Source organism: Kogia breviceps, chromosome 17 (assembly GCF_026419965.1).
Source record: "Kogia breviceps isolate mKogBre1 chromosome 17, mKogBre1 haplotype 1, whole genome shotgun sequence".
Classification (NCBI taxonomy): Eukaryota; Metazoa; Chordata; class Mammalia; order Artiodactyla; family Physeteridae; genus Kogia; species Kogia breviceps.
This window is the reverse complement of record NC_081326.1, coordinates 36947046-36967497: the sequence shown is the minus strand read 5'-3', so window position 1 is coordinate 36967497 and position 20452 is coordinate 36947046. Positions and strand designations below refer to the sequence as shown.

The window sequence follows — 20452 nt, the reverse complement described above, 5'->3', positions numbered from 1 at the left end:
TGTTCATCTTGTTTTGGAATCTCTGTGCTTCCTGAACTTGGACGTCTGCTTCCTTCCCCAAGTTAGGGACTTTTCAGCTATTATTTCTTTAAATAAGTTATCTGCTCTTTCTTCTCTTTATTCTGTGACTCCTATAATGTGAATGTCAGTTTGCTTGATGTTGTCCAAGAGATCTGTTAGACTATCCTAATTTTTAAAAATTATTATTATTATTATTTTTTTTTTCTGTTCAGCTCGGGTAATTTCCAGTAGTCTATCTTCCAGATTGCTGATCTGTTCCTCTGTATCTAATCTACTATTAATTTCTTCTAGTAAATTTTTAAATTTGCAGTTATTATAATCTTTGCTCTCTTTGTTTCTTCTTTATATTTTCTATCTCTTTGTTGAACTTCTCACTGTGTTCATCCATTCTCCTCCTGAATTCGGTGAGCATCTTTATAATCATTACCTTGAACTCTTTATTGGGTAGATTACGTATCTCTCCTTTGTTTAGGTCTTTTTTTGAGATTCTACTTTGGGACATATTTCTCTGTTGCCTCATTTTTCCCAGTTCTCTGTGTTTATTTCTATGTTAGGATCAGTCAATTATGTTTCTTCTTCTCAGAGAAGTGGTCTTATGTAAGAGATATCCTATGTAGCTCAGCAGCATGTTCCCCTCTGGTCACCAGAACTATATGTCTTAGGGGTGTCCCATACATGGGCTGCATGTGCCCTCTGTTGTGGCAGGGCTGACTACCATGGTCGTGCTGGTAGGTGAGGCTGGCCCCAACCCGGTTGGCTGTGAAGCCACATGTTGTGTGGTAGCTGCAGGCCTGCTAGGGGATGGAATGAGCTCCCCATGCAGTTGGTTGTACAGCCTGGGGGAAATAGGACTGCTGCTCACCTGCTGGTGTGTGGAGCTGAGTCTTAGCATGGCTGTTTGCCTGGTCCAGGTGGGCACTGAGCTGGCACTGGCCTGCTAGAGAGCATGGCCAAGTCTCTGGGCGGCTGTCCACACAGTCCAGAGAGGCATGGGTCTGTTGCTATCCCATTGATGGCTTGAGGGAGGATTCCAAAATGGGGATTGACAATGCTGGTGGTATTGCTGTAGAATGAGCTCCCAGAAATGGTTGTTGCCAGCTTCTCCATCCCCCTGGGGAGTCCCAGTTACCTCCGGCCTCTCTGGAAGGCTCTCCAAGATCAGCAAGTGGGTCTGACCCAGGTTCCTCTCAGACTACTGCTTCTGTTCTGGGATTCAGAACATATGAAGTTTTGTATGTGCCCTTTGAGACCAGAGTTTGTTTCCTATAGCTGTCTGGCTCTCCCAAACATAAGGATTGCTGGTTTTCAAAGCCAGACATTCTGAGGGTTTGTCTTCCTGGTGCAGGACCCCTAGGCTAGGGAGCTTAGTGTGGGGCTCAGGCCTCTTACTCCTTGGGGAGGAACTCTAAGATTTTGATATTCTTTTCATTTGTGGTTTGACAACCTGAGGAAGTGAGCTCTGACTATACCACATCTCTGCCTCTCCTATTCATCTTCTTGTGGTCTCTTCTTTATATGTTTAGCTGTGAAAAATCCTATATGCTAGTCTTCATGTTGTTCTCATGGAGAATTGCTCTGTAAGTAGTTGTAATTTTGGTGTGTCCGTTGAACTCCAGGTGAGTTCATGGTCTTCCTACTCCACCATCTTGGCCACCTCTGCAAGCTATTTTTAATGATATAATTACAATTAGTAAAACTTGTATTCTCAAATACTTTGAGTTAAATTTTGTGTTGATTATTATTGTTAGACAGCAGTTTGGAACCACTTAAATTTGATACTCTTATCTATGTGAGAGCAATTGTGGCATAAAGCTAGAGATAAGTTCAGTGCCTGGCACATAATAAGTATTTAATAAATATTCATTGAACAAAAATGAATAAACCATGCATTATTTGAATGTTTTCCTTGTTTTTTTTTTCCCTCATTTTTTAATTGGCATTTAGTTTAGAAAGTAACATGTACTTAACAATTATGGTTGAATAAATATATTTATAGGTCAACTCTACAAATTGCAATAACAGAAAATAAATTCAATTTAGTCTCTACATTCATATTTAAGTCTAAAATATAGTGGAAACATCTCTTACTACTTTTCAGATAATCACTATACAGTGAACCATTCTTCAAGTGTGATCTGCAGAAATAATGTTACTGTTTATTATAGTGGAAGGGGGTCTTTACTTAAATAAGTTTGGGACACATTGGGTCAAGTAAATTTAAATAGGCTTTTCTATTACAGGACTTCTCAGAGCTTTTTTTTGAAAGTGTACCTTTTGTAAAGGAGGAATAGTATGCAATGTTTTTCAAGTATACGTGGCCATAGAAACTTAATTTGAATGAACATATAAAAGAGTTAGCAAACCACAAACCACAACTTGGAAAATGCTACCACAGTGATTTTATTTTGTGGACATTAAGGAACTGGAGATCATTCATTTAATATTTCCATATACTCTGTTTTGAATTCCAGTAAGAAAAAGCAACCAAGAGTATTATTATTGGTATCTGGAGTTAAATTTGCCAGGAATGCAAGCACAGCTTCCTCAGTAAAGATCTTGCCTTTGGAAACATCTTACCCCTTGACATCTCTCCAGAGTTAAGACTTGGCAGCCTCAAGGACACAACACAAGGTGTGTTTATTTGATTTAACATTTGGCAAAAGGTGTTTTGACTTGTGATTTGTTTTCTTTCACTTTGTTTTTCTTGTTTTGGTTTGTTTGTTTTTGGCAATGAACTTGAATTTGGAATTAGTTCTTTTTTATGGGAGGCAGGATTACAATGGGGAAATGTTTTTACTTGGATTTATTTTATGAATTTGGGTAAATCCAAGAAAATGAAGCAAGATCCATAAAACTATAAATTTTTATCCGGTTAATTTGTTAAATCATTTAGTATTATTAATTGTCTGAGAATTTGTTGCCACATTAAATATGTGATCTCTCTTGATGTTTGATACACTATGATACTTTGATACATATGATACATATGTTGATAATTATATATTGGTTAAAATAAATGTCCCTGCATAGTAAGTAATAAACAAATTAAGATCATCATAAAATATCTATTATTCAACATTATTTTAAATCTTTCTTGATTAATTGGTACATCTATGTCTCACATGTTTTGTGGAGAGAGGAAATATGTTATAAAATGGAAGAAAATGGGCCCCCATTATATCTGTGACCCTATCTTCTACTCTCTTCTTCCACCCCTCATTCTAATTAGAACTCTTCAATAGCTCCCCATTTCACTCAAGACAAAAGCTAAAGCTTTGAAACTGGCCTGTATGTCTCTGCAAGACCTGGCTCCTTGTTACCTCTCTAATCTCATCCCTAACTACTCACTTGCTCAGCCATACTCTCTCCCTTGTTATTTGAACATGCCAGGCATGTTCCCATCTCAGGGTTTTTCCATTATTTTCTCTACTGAATTGCTTTCTCCCTGATATCTGCGTGACCAATTTATTTACTTTCTTCCGTTGTTATTAAAAGGTCACTTTCTAAATGAGGTCTTACGTGGTCACCATCCAAAATATCCCTGCTCTGTGTTTTCTACTTAGCATTTATTTTATCTAATAACCTATGTATTTTATACTTATTTGTGTTGCTCACTGTCATTATCATTTGCAAGAATATTAGTTATTCCTATGAGGGCAAGGGTTTTTGTTTGCTCTGGTTTTATTCTAGCCACCAGAGTAGTCTCTGGCCTTTGATGAGTGAATGAATGAATGCTTAATTTAGCAAATATTTTTTAAGGACTTACCATGAGCAGTGCTAGTTGGTGAGGATAAGGAATAAAATACACAGTTCCTGCCCTCAGAAATACACTTTGAAGGGAGGTAGAAATTGCAGCTATGAACAGAACATTATCATTACTTGGGGAAGCAACATTTAATCAGACTGTGTTGGGCTCATGAAAGTCTTCCTGAAAAATGTAACCCTTTGAATCACTCAAATAGCCTAGGTTATGCTGTAGGAACAAAGAGGCCCAAACCTCAGTATCTTTCTTTTTTTAATTTTTATTTTATATTGGACCATAGTTGATTAATAATGTTGTGTTAGTTTCAGGTGTACAGCAAAGTGCTTCAGTCATACATGTACATGTATCTATTCTTTTTCAAATTCTTTTCCCATTTAGGATATTACAGAATACTGAGCAGAGTTTCCTTCCACTATACAGTAGGTCCTTGTTGGTTATTTATTTTTAATATAGCAGCGTACATGTCAATCCCATTCTCCCAATCTTAACACAGCAAATATTTATTTCTCACACAGACTACATGTCCAAATTGGATTGGTAGGGACTCACAGTGACCAAAGACATTGAAGACTTCATCTGAATGTACTTCCATGATCACTGCAGAAGTAAGAAGAAAGAGTGGGTAGTTATGCACTGACATATAGAGTTTCACTCGTCAAAGCAAATTGCTTTATTTCAAATGGGGGACTGTGAAGTACAATACTGGCCTCTACGCAAAGGAAAAGGAAAATTGGAATATATGTGAACAGGATTAATGACTACCATGCCTTTCTACTGTTTTAAAGGAGTATAAGATACCCAAGTGAAGAAGTATTTGAAAGCATTTTCAGAGAAAGGAAGGGCATGGGCAAAGCCAGTAAGCTGTTACATATTATGATCGTTTTAGAAAACTACATGTAGTTAAAAGTAGTTGGGACATAGTGCATGTGTGGGATAAAGACAGATAAAGAGATAAGTGGGAAAACAGGGGTTAGATTATAACACACTATGGAATTAGAACTCTATCCTAAAGGACTTAGGGAGCATTGAATGATATAATATACCTCACAGGAATTTCTTGATTAAATTTAATTTGTGAGAGATTATTCCTGTTTATTTTTTTAAATTGAAGTATAGTTGATTTACAATGTTGTGTTTCAGGTGTACAGCAAAGTGATTTTATATATATATATGTATATATACATATATATATGTGTATATATTTTTTTTTCAGATTTTTTTCCATTAAAGATTATAACAAGATATTAATATAGTTCCCTGTGCTATACAGTAGGTCCTTATTGTTTATTTTATATATAGTAGTATATATATGTAGTAGTATAGTATATGTTAATCCCATATTTGTATCATTTTTATTAGATTCCACATGTAAGTGATATCATATGATATTTGTCTTCCTCTGTCTGACTTGCTTCACTTCGTATGGTAATCTCTAGGTCCATCCATGTTGCTACAAATGACATTATTTCATTCTTTTTATGGATAAGTATTATTCCATTGTATATGTATACTACATCTTCTTTATCTATTCATGTGTCGATGACATTTAGGTTGCTTCCATGTCTTGGCTATTGTAAATAGTGCTGCTATGAACATTGGGGTGCAGGTATCTTTTTGAATTAGAGTTTTCATGTGAGATATTATTCTGGAATCAGTGTGGGGGATGGCTTTGAGGGGAGGAAAAACTGGAGACAGCAAGACCAATTATGATACTAACACAGTAATGCTGGTGAGACCCTGGATAAAGACAATGACAGAGGAGATGAAAAGGAGGGAAACAAAAGGTAAAAAGGCAGGAAAGTGTTTATGGGGTGGACTTCAGGGCACAGAGGAAGTAGGATACTTCTTACACTGGCAGTGTTTGTTCCTGAGCATGTGTATGTGGATTTTTGTTTAGTGTGTTTGTAAATGTGTATGTTGGTGTGTGTGAGAGAGTGAGAGTGAGCTTGCAAAGTCAGTTGGCTTTACCTAAAGATCTATGTTTTCTTTGTGATTTGGTAAACAAGCTCATGTGCCCAGACTGAAACGAAGATGGGTTTCAGGAGAGCCCTGCAAGCTGGAATGGCTACTGAGTCAAATGGGATATGGGATCACCTTGGGGCTGAGAAGTTGCTGGGTAGTGTTCTGTACTTGTAAAATATCAGATTGCACATTTTATAGCAAAAATTGCTTTTGGAAGTTCAGTTGCTTTTTTCTTTAAATTGTTTAGAGTTCAGCAATAATTTGAAAATAAACATTTAAAAATGAATTTGTGTATGCTATTTCCATTAGAGGGGCCCATGATATATAACCTATCCCCTGCTCCCAAATTTTGGTTAATGTGATAATGCGACCCAATTATTTTATAATAGAGGAAAATTTTCTAAAATTAGTGAGGTAGTTATTCAGTGCTTTTATAAAATCATTTTTTATGATAGACTGAAATAAAATACTATAATGTTATAGTGAAGTTTAATTTTCAAAAAGAAAATAGAGAAGTGATTGGAACACTTATATTTTTCTTAAAGATTTTTGGAAGACATTGGAATGTACTATAATTTAAAGATATTCTGAAATTATATTTCTTGTTTGCCATTGTATGTTAGACCCATGGTCATTTTAAATATTTGGGATGCTAAATTTATTACTGCAAATTCAAGTTTTGGTCATTGACAGAACCAGTTTTATCTAGTGTCAGACTACTGCTCTAGTAGAAAGAACCATACTGACCTGCCCAATGCACATGGTGGATATATGAGAGAAATTGTGACATATCAACTTAGAAATAACATCAAGAGTTTACAACTCCTGAACTCCTGATAAGAGAATATCAAAGAAGTTGTGGAAGTGTTGAACTGAGAAGATTCTTTTCTTAGACTGGAGAATAATTGGAGATTTCTGACAAAGATAAGAGATTCAGTTGTTAGTTTAAAACAACTAACTAGTGGGGACTAGTGTTTAAGATTTTTGTTGTTGTTCAGAAGTCTTCCATTTTAGAAAGTATTTTTGCATACTGATTATGTACATATACTATAAACATATAAGTGATAATCTATTTATTCAAAGTTTTCAACACACTAACAAGAAGACAGCATATGTAATTTGGCATTTTAAAAGTTATCCAAAGATACTTTTTCTGAAACCACTTAGCTGATGATAGAAGATGGTTAGGAGACCAAATAATAGCAGAAAGGGTACAATTTATATGTAATTAAGTTACACATAAGATGCATATATGAGACCATTCTTTACTTTTTGTATCTCATTGACTTTTTAAATGAATGTGAGGTCATCAAGTTCAGGTTATTTACTTATTATTTTTTGTCTAAAAAAACCTATTTGGATTGTATGGTGCCTCATCAGTGAGTAAATGATTAAGCCAGAATGATGTAATGATACTAACAACATTTATTGAGCAATTACTATGTGAGAAGCACCATGTTAAGTACTTTAAATGAACTAGCTATTTAATTTAATGCTTACAGCAGCCACATGGGATAGGAATTCTTACTGTACTGATTTAAAAAAATAGTAAACTAGCTTAGCTTCGTAAACAACTAAAAAGTAACAGAACCAGAAAGGAAATGAGTTAAAGCAGGGAAGAGTTAACCCATACTTTATCAGACTCATATTCTTGTAAAAGATAGAGAACTTATAGTAATATTTTAAAGCTCAAAGCATTTTAAAATTAAGTTTATAACAATTAAGCATAAAATGTGGATGTTTTAAGTTAACGTAACAGTCTTCTGAAAAATATCTACTCAAAAATATACTGAGGGTCTACTATGTCCACAGTGTTCTAACTGTTTGAGATTATTTCATTTTCAAACAATTGTGGTATTACATTCTAGTGGAGGGAAGTCAGAAAATAAGCAATAGACTACATTTAATATGAAAAGAGCTTTTTAACATTTAAAAGTAATAGTTGATAGGTCTAAGGTAAAAATAACTTTTCTGTTGCAACACTGATCATCTAATTGTTCATATTTTATATACCTACATCAAATCACGAAAAAGGTGAAATATTGATTGCTATAATATGGTTATTTATTTTAAATATTATTGACCATTACTTTGAATAAATCTCTCCCTTTCCTCCCTCCTTACACACTGAAGATGCAGCATTCCAAGAAAACAATTAAATGTCATTTGTAAAAGAACTTTATATAATTACAGAACTAAGTGATCCATGGCTTAAACAGAATGAAAGTGAAAAGTCTCAGGACATATTTTTCCTATGAAGGACACATTTAAGTGCATTTTAGCACCAAAATAACTGCAGATGCTCATAATTAAAGGTTCAGTCATCGTCTTTTTGTTTGCAATATATAGGGGTATGTTTATGTGTGGATGAGAAAAAGAGGAAGGGAAAGAATAAACAAGAGAATGAAAATGGATAATGCCAAAGCTCCCTAGGTGCTTTTGTTTTAGTAGCTTCTCAGAATTCTACCCCTGTAATTCAGGGAATTGACTAAACTTTTACATATATTGTTAAAGTAAAGGATGCCATTTTCTCTGTTCTATGTTTCTTCTATTTTCTCTCAAGTGGTCTCAGTATTACTATATTAGATATTCTTTTATGTAGCTGTCTCTAGTATACCACGCCACAACTACTTGGTAGACCATCTTACATCTATTCTTTCTTGTGTATGCTTTAAGAAGTTAAAAAATGAATTTCATTATTGAAGTAGTAATGATGTGGTACAGTGAAAAATTAAAATGTTCAGTCACAAGGTCATTAACAAAGAATGAAAAATAATTAAGGGCAAAAGATGAAAAAAGGTTTTAAGATAAAATCAAAACTCAAGTATGAAAAGACCACTGTGTTGAGAGAGGCATAGGAAAGATTTTTGCAGAGGATATAATCTGTATTAAAAGTCCAGTTCTGTTAGGAACTAGACTTTTGTACTGAAAGAGATAACATGAAAGTCTTTGGAACAGGCTGTAAAAAAGTTTTGGAAAAAGTAAAGGTAACAAAAGTGACAAATGTAGTTATAAAATAAGCAGTAAGGAATATGATTCATTAGGGAGAATTTTGGACCAACCAGAGATTGTGATTATGGCCAATAATGTGAAAAATTTGGAAAACAATATATTTTTCTTTATTAATTGCTTCATCAGTTTATTCATGCACTAAGGGTTGTTTACTTTCATAAAATCACATTTTCCGATCTGAACTAAACAAGACAAGTTTAAAGGCAGGGACTCAGAACAGTTCACAGCCTTTTCACTACATTCATTTCCAAATGCCTTATTTGAAAGAGAATGCCCTGGTTTATGATTTTCATATCTTTTTCCCTTTTAGAAAGAGGCAGATGGTATGAAAACTGGACTCCCTTATTTAAAGGGAATGTTGATATTTATAACCAAGCTTATCTCCAGCAAGATTTGTTTTTTGCAGCTGTTCCAGGTTGAAAGAAAATATTATATTAAAGCCCTGGCTTGTTTTTCTTTCCACATTTGGGGGGGGGGAAATCTTCAGAATGTGAAAAAGTGATGTTTGATTTTAAACATGAATTCAATGTAAACTGTGATTTTTTGCTTCTATATGTGAATTTTCTGTTTGTATGCTGTGATGATATTACTCTTTTTGTTTCACTGATCTATTTCCTAGATACATCACACTTGAGAAATAATATACTCATCTTTTTCCTATCATCAAAGTATTCTAGGAAGTGTAGTAGATTTTCGCTGAGTCAGCCTTTATTATTAAACAAACTATTTTCTGTCCATTTTGATATGTTAGTCATTTTCTTTCTGCCCAGAGTGAGTATATTTTTCACTGGGAAATCAACTTTTTCTGTTCTTTTTTTATAGTTATATTATTTTTTGTAAGATATGTTTTTCTTTCTTATTTTCTATTCTTTGTTTCTATTTTCAATTATAAATGCTATTTTTCTCTGAACATATTTTAGAAACTTTCTTTTATAATTTAATAGAAAATTAATTATATTTTATACTCTAAACTTACTACATGGAGCTATCTTTTTGGGCATGTGATGACACTAGAATGAATCTCTAAGCTTATACACACACATAATCTTTGTTCATATGTGTTCTTATGTACCCACATGTACAAAATTTTCCTTAAAGAAGGATACTTTATCAATAGGTATATTTATTTATTGTGAATATATGTGATTATTGATTTAAGTGGACATAACTTACACAGCTTGCTTGTCAAGTTAAAGCAAGCCCCATTATTTTCATAAAGATTACCTTCTTGAATATGAAATATTATGCAAATTATGATTATGTCAGGCATATATTTTTCCTTTTTAATAATTAAAACTGAAACTTTTATTTATAAGTTTTTAGTGTTTATCAGCACTCACAATTAAACTATTTAATTTAATATCATGAAAACCAGCATATTGCTTAAATTTACAAAACGCCAATGATTATTTGTAGTAAACAGTTTATTTCCAGAGAGTTTCTGGCTGTTTTCTGAATAAACCTTTTAAACTTCAATCTTTGATTCATAAAATAATCAATCTCTCTCTTTAATCACATAGAACATGAATAACTTTAGTAGATTTTATCAGTTCAGTTTATTCCACACCTCCCTTTATTCTTCCTTTATTCTTTATAATGATAATCACAGTTAAAAATCTTAAGTGAAGAATATGTGAACTCTTTGTTGGTGTGTCACCTCTCTCCCTATCTTTTTGTAAGGAATACTTTTCACTCTAGTATGTTAATTCATTGTACAAATGCCATTTTTTCCTTGCATGAGTGTTTGCCTAATGTGGGTTTAGTAAAAATTTAAATGGAATTCTCAACATAAACAAATTGACTTGAAACACTTAGTGAAAGCTGCTAGCATTCTATTGTTCTGTACTCTCACCATGTAACAAAGCAAGTGATTCTACGAAAGGTATGAAACTGCATACAAAAGTCTTTCACCTTACTATTCCGGGTTTTATTATTATTACTGCATGTTCCCAGTGGATACCGTATGAGTGAGCATTTAAGGATCCTGTGACCTGGGGTTGTCTATATTCATTTTCTACTTCTTTAGCCAGGAGATCCAAAGTATATATTTCTCAAATTCTTTGAAAATAATAAAAATAATAAAGATAACAGGGTGTTCTTTCAATCAGTACCTTATACATCTAAATCTCACATAAGTTCAAACACAAAGAGCTAGGGCAGAAATACATTCTTTTATTATATGATATGGCTGAAGGAGATGTTGTGTTTAGTCATATAGAAGTAGGAGTGTATAAAAAAAGCAAAATAAAATATATTTATAAACTATATTAGAATAATTGAAATTTTAATTCAGAAAGCATTTATATGTTTCCCAAGATTGCAACCTTTAATTTTGAACATCAGTGATCATTATTCTATTAGTTCATGGGGAAAATAGCAAACTGCTCACAATAATCACCCTCTTTTTTTGAAATATCCTTCTAGAGGACCTGATTCCAAGGTAAAATGTTAGCTTATGTGAAGGAGGATTTAATTAACACTTGAAAATTGACCAGTGGGAGAGAGAGAAAACTTGTAGAGTAGTAATGCCATTTTATAGTGAATAAAAATTGATTCTAAATATAATGACACTTTAATTTCTTAATAAGAAGGTAGTTTAGGAAGGATCTAACAAATGTTACACATTCTTTTGTCTTTAAAAATAATTACTGGGAATTCCCTGGTGGTCCAATTGTTAGGACTTGGCGTTTTCACTGTGGGGACCAGGTTCAATCACTGGTTGGGGAACTAAGATCCTGTAAGCTGTGTGGCACAGCCATAAAAACAAAAACCAAACAAACAAATAAATAATAATTACTAATAATAACCAACATGGCTATGTTTAACTGATTCAATAAACTAGATATTAGATAATTAATTTCTAGGTATGTATTAGTTTTCAATTGATGCATAACAAATTACCATAAACAGTGGCTTGCAACAACAACCATTTATTAGCTCACAATTTTGTGGGTCAGAAGTCCAACATGGCCTGAATGGATTTTCTGCTCAGGGTCTTACAAACCTGAAATCAAATGCCAACCAGGCTGTTCAAGGCTCTGTGAAAGAATCCACTTCTAACCTCTTATATGTTCTTGGCAGGATTTAGTTTCTTCTGGTTGTAGGACTGAAGTCCTCATTTCCTTCTTGGCTAACTGATGTATTTCAGGTCAGCCTTATTTTTTGCCACATAACCCCCTCCATCAATGGAGAATTTCTTATACACAGAATTCCCTTGACTTTGAATTTCTCTGACTTCTCTGGCTTTGACCTCTAGACCAAGATTTAAAATGCTCATATGTGAACCCGCTGTGCTGTTAATGTAACATAATTACAGGAGTTATATATTATCATATTCACAGATTCCACCCACACTTAAGGAGGGGAAGAGATTTGCAAAGAAGACCATATTGGAGGTCATCTTAGAATTCTACCAATCACATCTGATGTAGTCATTACTTACCCATATGAGTGTATGGATAACTTTTAATCAACGGTGTGCTCCAGGATTACCTCATTATTTTTGTAGCTAATACCAGGTCTTTCTTGCTCTGCTCACTTAAAATTTTTGTATTTACATCTAACATTTTACTTCCTACATCTCTGCTGCATTATCATAGTTTTCTTCTTATCCGTGTTTAGAACAGGTGAGACAGAGGAACCCACACATTGAGATTTCTACTTTTAAAAAGCAGCTAATGAATTCCTATGGAGAGTTATTCTGGGTCTCTTTTGGACATTCAAAACTGTTGAGAAAACACAGTTAATTGCAAAAAGCTGTAATGTATTTAGGAATTGATGGAGCAGAAATAGAGTAATGATTATATATATTATCACAGGTTCCCCAGACAACAGATTCTGAGGCACAGCTTAACCTTGAGTGCAATACTAGGGGGACAAGAGTGAGTGAAAAATGGAAGAAAGAAAAACTTTAGATAAGGAGGAAAAACAAATACAAGGTGTTTACTAAGCTGACCATAGGTGCAGGAGAAAATGTAGACTTTTGTGTAGTCATGTGGGACTTCTGCAGGCTGGCTGTATAGAACCAATTAGTTGGGTTGAGCAGAAGAAAGTAATTTATCTGCCAGCATCTTCCTATCTCTTATTTTTCATTGGTCAAAGTTCACCTCATGGTTTGTTACTATCCCTGTACTTTTCAGATTGTTGTTGTGCTATGGGGCTTGGGATTTGGAAGTGGCAGGAGGAGCCAAGCTTCCTATGGGTCTAGGTGTAGGTATTGCTATAGCTGTGGAGGTAGTGTTGGAAGCTGTACCTTCACCTTCACCCCCAGAGGAAGCCAAGTCAGCCAGTGGTATTAGAAGTTTAGTTGAGGTTAATGGCTGGTGCTATTGGGCAAGTGACTGAAGATCCAGGAGGCAGTGAATCTGTGGAAGTACATAAATTGGGTCTAACATAGAATGACATGTAGTGATTGCATCTAGTCAATTTCTTTAAAGATTCCTTATAAAATGTAAATGTGCCTTTGATAGTACCTATGTCACAGTTAAAACTCATTAAATGTTTATGAAGTTTAATTTTTAGATAACATCGTCTCCTTGGTCATCAGATAGTCTTTTCAAAATTTAGATAGTTTATTTTTTAATAGATGGGGAAATAAGCATAATTAATGTGGAAATAATCAAGCATAATTAATATGAAAAGCAATAGATATCATTCCTTTGGATATCCATTGTTAATTGAGTTCTAGAGTTATACCTAAAGGCATTGATCTTGTGGATGTGTTACCTTTCAAATATGAGTATTCAACCAGGTCAATATTTTTTACAAAACCAATTGTCTAATTTTCACACCATTACTGTAACAGCAGAATTCAGATTAACATTTACATGGTCTTCTTATACAAAGATTTTGTTATTATTTATTTTTTGTTATTATTATTAGGATCAGGGTAGGATTGAACCCAGGTTCTCTGATAAGGCTTACTGGACTGTCCAAGGTGTAAAGGTTAAGAACAAATAGATGTATTTAGTCTCTGAGGTTCCTTCTGATCCTGTGATTGTGTTGTACTAAATAAACTGTTGTGCTGGCTAGTTATACTCAGATCCTTCTTTTTATATATTTAAGGTAAGTTCCATGGCTTTAATACTACCGTTCTCATTCAAAAATTGAAGTATATTCATATATCTTTTAGTTAATTTCTGTGGTTTTAACTACCATGTTCATCCCAGATTTTTTTTTTCTTTCAAACTAACCTCAAATATTAATCTCTGGGACTATATTTTGATTGACTTTTGGAAAATTCTAACTATGAAGAAAATAATAGCTCTCTAAGTTTGGGCCAATCTCTAAGATTGGCCCTCTGTTTTCCTTGATGAGTCTGTCTAATGGCTCATCCATTTCGTTTATCTTTTCACAAAACCAACTCTTAGTTTTATTGAACTTTTCTCTCTCTCCCTCTTTTGTCTCTTTTATTTATGTCTGCTCTGATCTTTGTTATTTCTTTCCTTCTACTAACTTTGGATTTTGTTAGTTCTTTATTTTCTATCACTTTAGGTGCAAGAACAGATTGTTTCTTTCAGTTTTTTTGTTTCCTGAGGTAGGCTTGTATCACTGTCAACTTCCATCTTAGAACTACTTTTTCTGCATCCCACAGATTGCTGTGTTTCCATTTTCGTTTGTCTTCAAATATTTTTTTACTTCATTTGATTTCCTCTATTACTGATTGGTTGTTTAAGTAGCATATTGTTTAGCTTCCACCATGTTTGTGTTTTCTGTAGTATTTTTTTTCTTGTAATTGATTTCTAGTCTCATAGTGTTTCGATGGAAAAAGATGCTTGATAATGATTTTAATCTTCTTAAATTTATGAAGACTATTTTGTGGCCTAGGATGTGATCTATTATGGAGAATGACCCATGTGCACTTGAAAAAAAATGTGTATTCTGCTGTTTGGGGGATGGAATATTTTATATGTATCTATTAATTTCATCTGCTTTAATGTGTCATTTAAGGCCAGTGGTTTTTTTTTTTTTTTTTTTTTTTTTTTTTTTTTACTAATTTTCTGTCTCAATGATCTGTCCTTTGATATAAGTGGGGTGTTAAAGTCTTCTACTACTGTATTACTGTCAGTTTAACCCTTCATAGTGGTTAATATTTGCTTTATTTATTTAGGTGCTCCCATATGGGGTGCATCTATATTTACAATTGTTATATCTTCTTGTTGGGTTGATCCCATTATCATTATGTCATGTCATACTTTGTTTCTTATTACAGTTTTTGTTTTAAAATCTATTTTGTCTGTCAGTGCTACCTCAGTCTTTTTTGTTTCAATTTTCATAGAGTACTTTTTTTTCATTTCCTTACTTTCAGTCTGTATGTGTCCCTAGGTCTGAAGTGGGTCTCTTGTAGACAGCATATATATGGGTATTGTTTTTGTATCCATTCAGCCAGTCTGTGTCTTTCGGTGGGAGCATTTAATCCATTTACATTTAAGGTAATTCTCGATATGTATGTTCCTATTACCATTTACTTAATTGTTTCAGGTTGTTCCTGTAGGTCTTTTCCTTCTCTTGTGTTTCTTGCCTAGAGAAGTTCCTTTAACGTTTGTTGTAGAGCTGGTTTGGTGGTGCTGAACTCTCTCAGCTTTTGCTTGTCTGTAAAGGTTTTAATTTCTCCATCAAATCTGAATGAGATTCTTGCTGGGTAGAGTAATCTTGGTTGTAGGTTTTTTTCCTTCATCACTTTAAATATGTCCTGCCACTCCCTTCTGGCTTGCAGAGTTTCTACTGAAAGATCAGCTGTTTACTTTATGGGGATTCCCTTATGTGTTACTTGTTTTTTTTTTCCTTTGCTGCTTTTAATATTTGGTAACTGTATTTAATTTTTGATAGTTTGAATAATATGTGTCTTGGCGTGTTTATCCTTGGGTTTATCCTGTATGGGACTCTGTGCTTCCTGTACTTGATTGACTATTTCCTTTCCTATATTAGGGAAGTTTTCAACTATAATCTCTTCAAATATTTTCTCAGTCCCTTTCTTTTTCTCTTCTTCTTCTGGGACCCCTATAATTCGAATGTTGGTGCGTTTAATGTTGTCCCAGGGGTCTCTGAGACTGTCCTCAGTTCTTTTCATTCTTTTTTCTTTATTCTGCTCTGCAGGAGTTATTTCCACTATTTTATCTTCCAGGTCACTTATCCGTCCTTCTGCCTCAGTTATTCTGCTGTTGATCCATCTAGAGTATTTTTCATTTCATTTATTGTGTTGCTCATTGTTGCTTGCTTCCTCTTTATTTCTTCTAGGTCCTTGTTAACTGTTTCTTGCAATTTGTCTATTCTATTTCGAAGATTTTGAATCATCTTTACTATCATTATTCTGAATTCTCTTTCAGGTAGACTGGCTATTACCTCTTCATTTGTTAGGTCTGGTGTGTTTTTATCTTGCTCCTTCTTCTGCTGTGTGTTTTTCTGTCTTCTCATTTCGCTTATCTTACTGTGTTTGGGGTCTCATTTTTGCAGGCTGCAGGTTCGTAGTTCCCGTTGTTTTTGGTGGCTGTCCCCAGTGTCTAAGGTTGGTTCAGTGGGTTGAGGAGGTTTGCTGGTTGGGGGGGACTAGTGCCTCTGTTCTGGTGGATGAGGCTGGATCTTGTCTTTCTGGTGGGCAGGTCCACGTCTGGTGGTGTGTTTGGGGATGTTGTTAGCCTTATTATGATTTTAGGCAGCCTCTCTGCTAATGGATGGGGCTGTAGACCTGTCTTGCTCTTTGTTGGGGATAGGGTGTCCAGCACTGTTTATTGCTGGTCCTTGAGTGAAGCTGGGTCTTGGTGTTGAGATGGAGATCTCTGGGAGATTTTCACTGTTTGATATTGTGTGGAGCTGGGAGGTCTCTTGTGGACCAATGTCCTGAGGTTGGTTCTCCCTCCTCAGAGACACAGCCCTGGTGCCTGGCTGGAGCGCCAAGAGCCTTTAATCCACATGGTTCAAAATAAAAGGGAGAAAAAAATAGAAAGGAAAAGAAAGGAAAGGAAAGGAAAGGAAGGAAGGAAGGAAGGAAGGATGGGAGGAAGGAAGGAGGGAGGGGGAGGGAGGGAAGGAAGGAAGGGAGGAAGGAAGAAATGAAGTAAGGAAGAAAGCAAGAAAGGAAGGAAGGAAGGAGGAGAGGAAGAAAGGTAGGAAGGAAGGGAGGAAAGAAGGGAGGAAGGAAGGGAGGAAAGAAGGGAGGAAGGAAGGAAGAAAGGAGAGAAGGAGGGAAGAAAGGAAGGAAGAAATGAAGAAAGGGAGAAGACAAAATAAAGTAGGATAAAGTATAGTTATTAAAATAAAAAAATAATTATTAAGAAGAAAAATTTCTATTAAAAAAAAACAAAGAAAAACGGGTCAGTCTATCCCTAGGACAAATGGTGAAAGCAAAGCTATACAGACAAAATCTCACACAGCAGCACACACATACACACTCACAAAAAGAAAAACGGGGAAAATAATAGTATATCTTGCTCCCAAAGTCCACCTCCTCAACTTGGGATTATTCGCTGTCTATTCAGGTTTTCCACAGATGCAGGGCACTTCAAGTTGACTGTGGAGATTTAATCCGCTGCTTTTGAGGCTGCTGGGAGAGACCTCCCCCTCTCCTCTTTGTTCGCACAACTCCTGGGGTTCAGCTTTGGACTTGGCCCCGCCTCTGCGTGTAGGTCGTCCGAGGGCGTCTGCCCTTCGCTCAGACAGGACGGGGTTAAAGGAGCAGCTGATTCAGGGACTCTGGCACAGGTGGGGGGGGAAGGAGGGGCACGGATGCGGGGCGAGCCCGCAGCAGCAGAGACCGGCGTGATGCTGCACTGGTCCGTGGCGCGCTGCGCGTTCTCCCAGGGAAGCTGTCCCTGGATCCTGGGACCCAATTAGTGGCGGGCTGCACAGGCTCCCGGGAGCGGCGATGCGGAGAGTGACCTGTGCTCGCACACAGGCCTCTTGGTGGCGGCAGCAGCAACCCTAGCGTCCCACACCCGTCTCTACTGTCCGTGCCGACAGCCGCGGCTCGCGCCTGTTTCTGGAGCTCCTTTATGCCGTGCTCTTAATCCCCTCTCCTCACGCCCGAGGAAGCAAAGAGGCAAGAAAAAGTCTCTTGTCTCTTCGGCAGCTCCATGCCCGTTTCGAGATGTTTGCATTTAGAGCTTATTGTTTTGTCTCATCTTTTAGCTACCAGGTTTTGGTAGCATCTGGTTGGAATAAAGTTTTTTGTTATTGATATGATAATTGAAACAATCTTGGGTTTCATAAAATTCCCTTAAAATAATCCCTCGTTTAAAGGGATTATAAGTTTTGAAAAATCAAAGTTTGTGACCTTTAGAGCTAGAACCCTATTTTTAATTACTCTTTGTCTCTTCAGGAAAAACAGTCTGAAGGTGTGTTGGTCAAAGGTCAAAGATATGAAACTGCCTTTTCTCTGCTTGAGTCCCTGAAGCCAAACATAGCCTTGGTTCCTCTCATTCCTCTTGACTGTTAGTAGCTCAGCATTCAGTGTACACGTTGCCTGACTTACTGATTTTATACTAGAACTGTAGGTGTCTTTGCTCTTTTTACATGGTTGGATATGCATCTCTTCTTTTATCAGCACTTTGTAATAGTAAAAGCAGGGTCTGGAGTTTTATTTATTTGGTACCATATTATTGTAACCTATAAAATTTTTTTGAAAGTACACTTTACAATTAAAAAAACCCTTATTTGAAAGTGTAGTTTATGACTTTTTAATTAACTATTTAAAGTTATATCATAGGCCAATCCTAGCTTAATTAACCTATATTCTTTTGAAAATGTAATATGAGAAATTAACTGAAGTGTATTTCCTGTTTTGCTGAACTTAAACCCTGCAAATCATAATGATCATTTTTCTGCCTAGGAACATGGTCCAGAGATAAATCCTATCCCTGTCAGATTTGAAGTGCCTATTCCTTTGATATTTATGCGAAGTTCAGAATTTTAAAAAATAATTCCATGGGACCCAGCTAATGTAACTCCCCCACCGCCAAATGATGAGCATTGCTGATGGTACATGCAGGCAGCTTTTGGTCTATTCTGGGCAGTATAAATTTAATGTGTTGTTTTCAAGTATGCCATGTGTCCAGATGCCACAACAATCTGTGAATTAAAAAGGCATTAAAATAAAAGTAAGTAAAATATTTGTAGGTATTTTTTTATGAAGACCTGGGAATTTGTGATACAATTATGTTTGGATTAACTAATTCTATTAGGTTTCAGGAAAAACAAGTGCATTGTTTACTTACAGCAATTTTAAACATTTTATGGTGTGCATTTATACTAGTACTCGATCCTCATTGCCTAGCCCATACCTTCTTCTCCTGCTATATTACCTATTTCTGTTAATGACATTACCATCTCGCTAACCGAGTATTTTGCAAGTATGGGCCATGAACCACCTGAGTTTGAAAACTGCAGCAGGGAGCTGGTGCTTGTTTAAAATGCAGCTTCCTTGGATGCACCCCTACATTGCTGACCGGGTGTCTCTGAAGAGTAAGACCTGGGACTTTGTATTTTAATTATGACTCAGTTTAAAAGCATAGTCATCTTCAGCTCTTCCTTTGCCTCATACCCCCATCCAGGATGTTCCCAAATTCCAGAAGTCAAACACCAAAATGTCACTTCCTTTATACCTGCTGCATTCCTCCCTTAGTGGATTGCCTTTGAGCATAACTAAATTTTTTAAAAACTTATTATGTTCAAACCTTCCAGTCTTTCTAATATCATTAGAAAGTGTCTGATTTGGTTACCTCACTGCACAGTACCCTTTTATGGTTTCCTGTTGAAAACAGGAAACCCGATCCTTTACCCCTGGAACTGAGATGCTCAGTTCTGGGCAGCTGACCCTTTCCACAGGGACCGGGATCTCTCCATTTTACCCAGGTCACAGCTGCCTCCTGAGAGGGAGGCCTGAGTACTCCATGCAGTTAGGAGTTAAGCTGGTTCGAGATATTACACATTCCTGTTATATTCATTCACTTTTTAAGATGACGTATTTGGCCATTTTTCCTCCCCTTAACACTTATGCTCCCCATTATTTTGTGGGTTTTTTTGGTTTTGTTTTTGTTTTTCATGGACCACTCTTTTGCTGTTCCCTTATGTTCCTATATTTTTCTTTATGTCCCTCTTGAACCCCATCCATTCTCAAGCAATTGATTATTACTTTTACCTCTTGGCATTAATTTAAACCTTATTCTTCTCAGAGACTCAAAGCTTCTCTGAAGCTTTCTTCAGTGGAGACTGTTCTTTCTTTAACCCTCCACATACCCATGGATCAAGATTTTAGTTGTTATCTTTTCATTTCCTTATTACCACTTCCAGATCATTTCTTTTTCCATGCATATAGAATGACAAATGAAACCAAAAAAAACACAGCTCCTTTGTGGTTCATTCCATTCGACTGTAGTGCCCTTTACCTCTCTTCTCTGCTGTTATCTGTGGACATTCAGGTCACAGAGTCTCCCTAACTTAGAGTTTTCTTTCCATCCTACCCCAAATCTTTCCACCCTCCTGAGTGCCTTCACTATTCATATGTATGAAGTATATATTATTCTGGTTTCTCATTTCCTTATCTGCCATATTGTTTTTCTGTCATTTTAGTCACCCTCCATGATGGGTGACTAACGTGCTTCATCCCGATAATAACATCAATCACCTCACACTTTCTATTAATAACCTTTAGTTCTTCCAGAGTAAAAGAAGACTTTGGTTATTGGACCTCATACAAATCTT

The 20452-nt window shown here is 35.7% G+C and overlaps 1 protein-coding gene across 6 annotated transcripts in view; it reads left to right on the top strand.

Annotated features, from left to right (window-relative positions):
• TRIQK (triple QxxK/R motif containing) overlaps positions 1–20452 on the top strand; it is a 99656-nt gene that overhangs the window by 14392 nt on the left and 64812 nt on the right. For 5 of the 6 annotated variants that reach the window (XM_067017290.1, XM_067017289.1, XM_059043484.2 and 2 more), the window contains exon 2: positions 2493–2652. The exons of the other annotated variant lie outside the window; for it this stretch is intronic. The gene's annotated coding sequence lies outside the window, so the exon portion shown is untranslated. The remainder of the gene's footprint in view (positions 1–2492; positions 2653–20452) is intronic. 6 annotated transcript variants of the gene reach the window in all.